Consider the following 6,640-nt stretch of genomic DNA (forward strand, 5'->3'; position numbering starts at 1 on the left):
AAGCAGGGAGATCTCTGACAAGTAATGTAGTCTTCCTCTCACGGCAGCTGTTACTGTAACCACGTCTGCAATAAAGCCCAACTACAGGAGCAGCAGGATTTCTCCTTCTGACACAGCCAACAGCAACACAGAAACACACCTCTGATCACCCCTGTTCTGTGGGGGAAGATGAGGCTGTGGCTGGAATCCCTGTCTGCCAAACAGCCTTGTAAAAATGAAACAATCCCTTTGTTAATGAGGGAGGGGTGATCTTCCTCATGTCTCTCTCTGCTGGAAGCACAACAGAGTGGAGCCTCCTTTCTTACTTCCCTCTGCTTGAGAGAGGGCAGACCTGACAACATTAGGTGGCATGCCAGAGCAGGCGTAAAATGTGGCAACGATACTGCAGTGTAAAATTGTCCAAATCTAAGCTACTCTGATTGCTAACTTACATTCCCTAAAACTGAAGCGACATCAGACCAGTTGCCTGTAATATTCATCATAATTTCCTTAGTCATTTTCCACTGTACTGTACACATTTTTTTCAGTAAGGGGTTTTTACTGATTTTGTAATAAAAGCATACAAAAAGTTATATTTTCAGCACCAAACCAGCACATACTAATTAAGGGTCAAGTTCTGCTCCCTTACTCACACTGAGTTGCACCTTACTTCTTGAGTAATATACTCCTGCACCCATTGAGGCTACCTGACAAATAAGGCTACTACTCAGCAGGAATAAGGGTGGCAGACTCTATTCCTCAAGAAGAGTATCTGTTTTTCCCAGATATTTTTAGCAAGTGGCACCAGGATGTCTTGTGTGTGTCACACACTTATGATTTAATTGCTTAAAATCATTCACTATGTAAAATACTGGGGAAAATAACTTGACACAATCACCAAATTCTATGGATCAGATCCTCAACTGTTGTGACTTGGCATATTTCCTTTGAGGCTCTGCAGCTACGTCAGTTTATACCAGTCCAAGCTCTAACACAATATGCAAAAAGAAACAGCAAATCTCATATACACACATTAGTAACTGCAAATACAGAATTTACAAACACACATGAGCAAATGAAATTGGTATGTCATGACCACGGAATAGTAGCATATAGAGGAACCCTAATAATCAGTCATATACCTCTAAAAAAGATGATCAGATGCCCAGTCTCTAACTCATCTTTATTCATCACCATTATGACTATTTATTAGTTATGTTACTCTTTCCAAGCTGGCCTGCTCAGTTCCCCATTTCAAGCCAGTGATCTGGTGCCGTATGGATGGGTCTCTGAAGCTGCTCTAAATTATATCACAGGTGGGGATGCCCCTTAACAGCCCGAGAATATAGAGATTATTTATTTATTAGTGTTTCTACTGAGATAGTGCCTAAGGATCCCAATCAGGAGTCAGAGCACCAATGTACAAACCCAAAAGCAAAGACAGTTCTTCTTAAGGAGCTCACAGTGTAGGATTTTGACACTCTACAACATGAATCAATGGCAAGGTTTAGGGGGCAGTGAGAACAAAGTAATATAAAAATGCATCTGCATAGGTTAGTGGTTTCAGTAGTCACAGGAATACAAAGGTCTAAGCCCCAGGAGGACATGATAAAAGGGTCAGCCATCTCTACTGGCAAGTGCTGGAGACAGTCTTCCCTGTAGATAATGCAAGGGAAGAGGTTCTCTATGCTTTTTCCTCAGAAGAAGCCACAGAAGATTGGATTTGGAATTTTAAGTTTAACTTCATTTCATTTTTCCATTCACTTTTTTCATAGCATTTTCATATGTGGCATTACTGGTCACAGTGGGATTTTTCTATATTGTTAACTAAAACAACTAGAACTGATTTCTATTTTTTTAAGAGAGAGTGAATTATAAGAATTTCTGGACCTGATGATGGAAAGATGGTGGGGAAGATACTAGAATATTTTTTAACTCAAAAGTACCAAACCCATCTTCCATCATTTAAAATAATATTTTTATTTACAAAGCATCAGCATACACTCAGTTGAAGTGGTTGGGCAATACACAAACAGATCAAATTTAATAGCACAAACTTCATAAATAATTTAAAGCTAACTAAAATATTAAAAAGCAAAAAGTGGCATAATTAAAAATCAAAATACACTGGTTAAAATTGATGGTCCAGGTGCTGAGCTGGTGTAAATCACCATAGCTCCATTGACTATGCCAATTCATGACAGCTGAAGATCTGGCCTAGGAATTTATAATTAATGTTTCATATTATCATGTTATTTAAAATGATGTAACATCACCTTAAATGCCATTAGCTGTGAGAATGAAACCAAACCCTGATACTGTCCTTTAGCTCTTTTTCACACACTGCATGCTGTTCCTCATACTAAGTTTTTATCCTGAAAAGTAATTTTTGTAAGTGGGATTTAACTTACATTGGAGGAAATTAGTTCATAGCTAGATTTGCATGACAGTTACAGATTCCTTGGCTATATGTTGATCGTTACTGTTTGGGCATTTTTATGCTGTTGCTGTATTGTACTGCTAATTTGTATCACTGGTAACTTTAGCTACAATTTAAATGTATTCCCTTCTATCTTGATATTGTGCTACCCTTTTCTGTTCAACATTCTCAGAAATTTGGTTTCACATGTCTCATTGTCTTGGCTATCTATATTTTGTTTGTCTTGTTCTTCTTCTTTGGTAGGTCTACTTTATGACTGAATATGATTCCCCATGATGTGTATTTTTATTAATTTTTACAATATACACTTGCTGTATCCTGGAGTGGTTCTCCTGTCTTGGTGTGTTACAGGAAGAGATGAGCAAATATTGGATTTTTTAAAATTATTTTATTTTATTTTTGGTCACTGGAAATTGTCTGGTGGAAAAAACAGTTTCAGATAGAATTGAAAATATTTTTTTTTAAATTTTCAGCAAAATGTTTTGTTTGACCTAAAATGAAATACTTCATTTCAATTTAGAGCACTTTTGAGCATTTTAAATTTTTTAAAATAAAATTTCTAAGCAATAAGTAGTTTTGAATTGAAAAAGCAAAACATTCTGTTTAGAAAATATCAAAATGTAACATTTAGATTTTTGTTTTAGAGTTTTTTTGTTTTGTTTTTTGGTTGGTTAGTTTTTACCAAAACAATTCAGCAACATCAACACAAATTCATAGAACTATTTGGTGTTGCCAAGTCTGCATTTTCCACTGAAAAAAATTTTCATAAAATTATATTATCCAGCTCTACTTATGGATGTTATTTTCCAGATCATTCTTTCATCCAAATAACACAGCTATATGTGCTTTCTCTGTTGTTGTTTTTTTTCGTGAGACTATTTTTCTTGAAAATTAATAATGATTAAATTTAAAAAGCCAAAGCAATGCTCTGGTCAGCAGGGGGCTGTTCTTAATTGTTGTCATTTAAAGAGACAGTTCTGCAGCTATTTACTTATATTTACACAACCAGGAAGTGTACAAGATTTTTTAGTTCCTTTTATAAAACAAATACCCTTAATCCTTTCTCCTGATGTTAGGTTTCAGAGTAGAAGCCATGTAGTCTGTATCCAAAAAACAAAACAAAACAAAACAAAAAAACAGGAGTACTTATGACACCTTAGAGACTAACAAATTTATTAGGTTTCAGAGTACCAGCCGTGTAAGTCTGTATCCGCAAAAAGAAAAGGAGGACTTGTGGCACCTTAGAGACTAACCAATTTATTTGAGCGTAAGCTTTCGTGGGCTACAGGTCACTTAGAGCATTAGGGCTACAGCCCACTTCATTGGATGCATTGAATGGAACACATTATAAGAAGATTATATATATATATATATATACACACACATACAGAGAAGGTGGAATTTGCCATACAAACTGTAAGCGGCTAATTAATTAAGATGAGCTATTATCAGCAGGAGAAAAAAAAACCTTTTGTAGTGATAATCAAGATGGCCCATTTAGACAGTTGACAAGAAGGTGTGAGGATACTTAACATGTGGAAATAGATTCAATATGTGTAATGACCCAGCCACTGGGTTTGAATAGAGACTGGGAGTGGCTGGGTCATAGCCTCTTACAGTTTGTATGGCAAATTCCACCTTCTCTGTATGTATATATCTTCTTACTATATGACAGGTTTCAGAATAGCAGCCGTGTTAGTCTGTATTCACAAAAAGAAAAGGAGTACTTGTGGCACCTTAGAGACTAACCAATTTATTTGAGCATAAGCTTTCGTGAGCTACAGCTCACTTCATCGGATGCATACTCGGGTGCCACAAGTACTCCTTTTCTTCTTTCTATATGTTCCATTCAATGCAGCCGATGAAGTGGGCTGTAGCCCACGAAGCTTATGTTCTAATAAATTTGTTAGTCTCTCAGGTGCCAAAAGTACTCCTAGGTTTGTTTGGTTTTTTTCCTGATGTTAGGTTTTTCCACTTCTATTAATGGTCAGTCTTTTCTTCCTGGCCTTTCACGAGTCTTTTCTTTTGCTGTATACATAAACTGTTAACATTTCCACATTAATGTGAACTGCCCTGCCATGTAAGAATTTATCACGTTCCAGATTTTTAGCCCATTCCTGCAGTCTCTGCTTTACTTGGAATAAGTGCTAGGGACTGACTTGTTTCTTTACCAAAGACCCTGGTGACTAATACTACTTATATAAAGTAAACAAAGAGGGGAGATTGCAGGCTGGACAAGACCTTCAGTCTGTGGCTAAATTACTGTTGGTTTGAGCAGGTAACATAAGGTCAGAGGTCAGGAGCGGATGTAAATAACGTTTGTGTAAAATGCGCTCAGTAATTCCAACTGCAAGACAAATTCAGGGTGATAAGAACTGTGCTACCTAAGATCAAGTCTGTTGTCTGGAATTGTACATGTCAGTTTTTGAACTTGGGTTGAATTTACCAGTCCCAGGAGACCTAGAGAAGGAAAGGGGATATTAAATCAATGTGATACTAGTAATGGTATCCTTGAATTACTTCAGTATGCTAAAATTGAGTCTGTGAAAGTCAGTCCCACAGGATACTACTCTGTAAACAGCCATGGCCTTCACTCACATAAGTGGCTGTGAAGCATTTGCTTTGTCCAATCAAGTGTTTATGAAAGCAGGTGGGGCTCTTAGTTCTGCTGAGGTTCAGTGTAAATCTGGAAAAAGTGGAGGAATTTACTTTTGATAGAACCAAACTATTTACAATGGTGGTGATGTTTAACCATGTCAGTAAATGCCCTCACCACCCCATTAGTTAATTTTTATTTTCAAAGTTTCGTCGGGGACTAATCCACTCTTCATCTCCATGGATGTGGAGGCCCCCTTGCAGCGCCAGTATAATTCCACTGTTGATGAGTTGCTAAAAATGTTCTCTCAGGTAGGCATCCCCAGTGTGATGCTGACAAATCAGGACACCACTTTCATGTCAAGATTAACACAAGTTCACAATTCAGAGCTCCGATGAAGTGAGCTGTAGCTCACGAAAGCTTATGCTCAAATAAATTGGTTAGTCTCTAAGGTGCCACAAGTACTCCTTTTCTTTTTGCGAATACAGACTAACACAGCTGCTACTCTGAAAGCTGGAAGATCAGTTAGCAAATGTGATCAAGACTGCTTTTTTTTTTCCAAATTTGCTTGTTGAGACTGGTATGACCCTTTCTTTTGGATGTGGACCTCACTACAACTATCTGTGCCTTTCCAAATTAAAATTACACTCTGGAATGCTCTCTACATGGTCCTGTATCATCAGACCATTTGTAAACTCAAGCAAATGCAGAATGTGGCTACCTGCCTGTTAAGTAAAGTTTTTGGTCTAGAATACATTATACCAGTACCCTGTATCTATTCTGGCTGCCTATTAGTTTCTGGGTGTAGTTTAGGATGTTGATTTTAGTTTATAACAACGCAAAAGGTTTGGGACCTGCCTCTTTTATAGACCACTTTTCTCCTTGTTCTGTGATGCCTCAGCTGTATTTAATAGAGGAGCTTAAGGTACCAGTTCCCTGGTGGGCAGGCCACTTCCATAAGGGATGCTCCATTCTGTCATCGCCCACCTTAGTCTGAAATAGCCTGAAATTGTGCAATTTTTGGATGTTCTGCAATGCTTTCTCATTGTCCCAGGGTTTTAATAAGGTGGTAAGTTGCAGGGTATATGATAGTTGGGCATTCAAGGAGGGGTTAGTTTATCATCAGCTGTCTAACTGATTTATAAACTATGAGGGGGTCAAGCCAGGCACACTGTTTTTGATTAGTTGTGGATTTTCAATGTATTTGTATAAGTGCTTAGAGATTTGGTGGGTGATTTGTATGCATTTAATTTAATAAACCTCATTTTAATCAATGAGAATTGTTGATGTTCATCAGCTGCTTACTATCTCTGGATTTGGCCCTTATAATGTGTATAAGAATTTTGTTTCCAATAACCCTTCATCTAGTCCATTATTCCAAATACCAGTGGCATGATAATGCTGGGACCCCTGAAACTGACAATGGCAGCTTCAGTAACCCTTTGATTACCTATACAACTTCATTAGACAGTATTCACCTGTCTTCAGAGGTGTGCACCTGCTTGTATACATATCATCCTGACAGATGGCAAAAGGTGAGATGAACACTGTGATACACAGGGCCCTTGGAAAAGGGTCCCCTATTCTTTTGAAACAACTCTTGTCTCAAACATGACAAACTGACA

This window comes from Chelonia mydas, chromosome 7 (assembly GCF_015237465.2).
Source record: "Chelonia mydas isolate rCheMyd1 chromosome 7, rCheMyd1.pri.v2, whole genome shotgun sequence".
In the NCBI taxonomy this organism is placed as follows: domain Eukaryota; kingdom Metazoa; phylum Chordata; order Testudines; family Cheloniidae; genus Chelonia; species Chelonia mydas.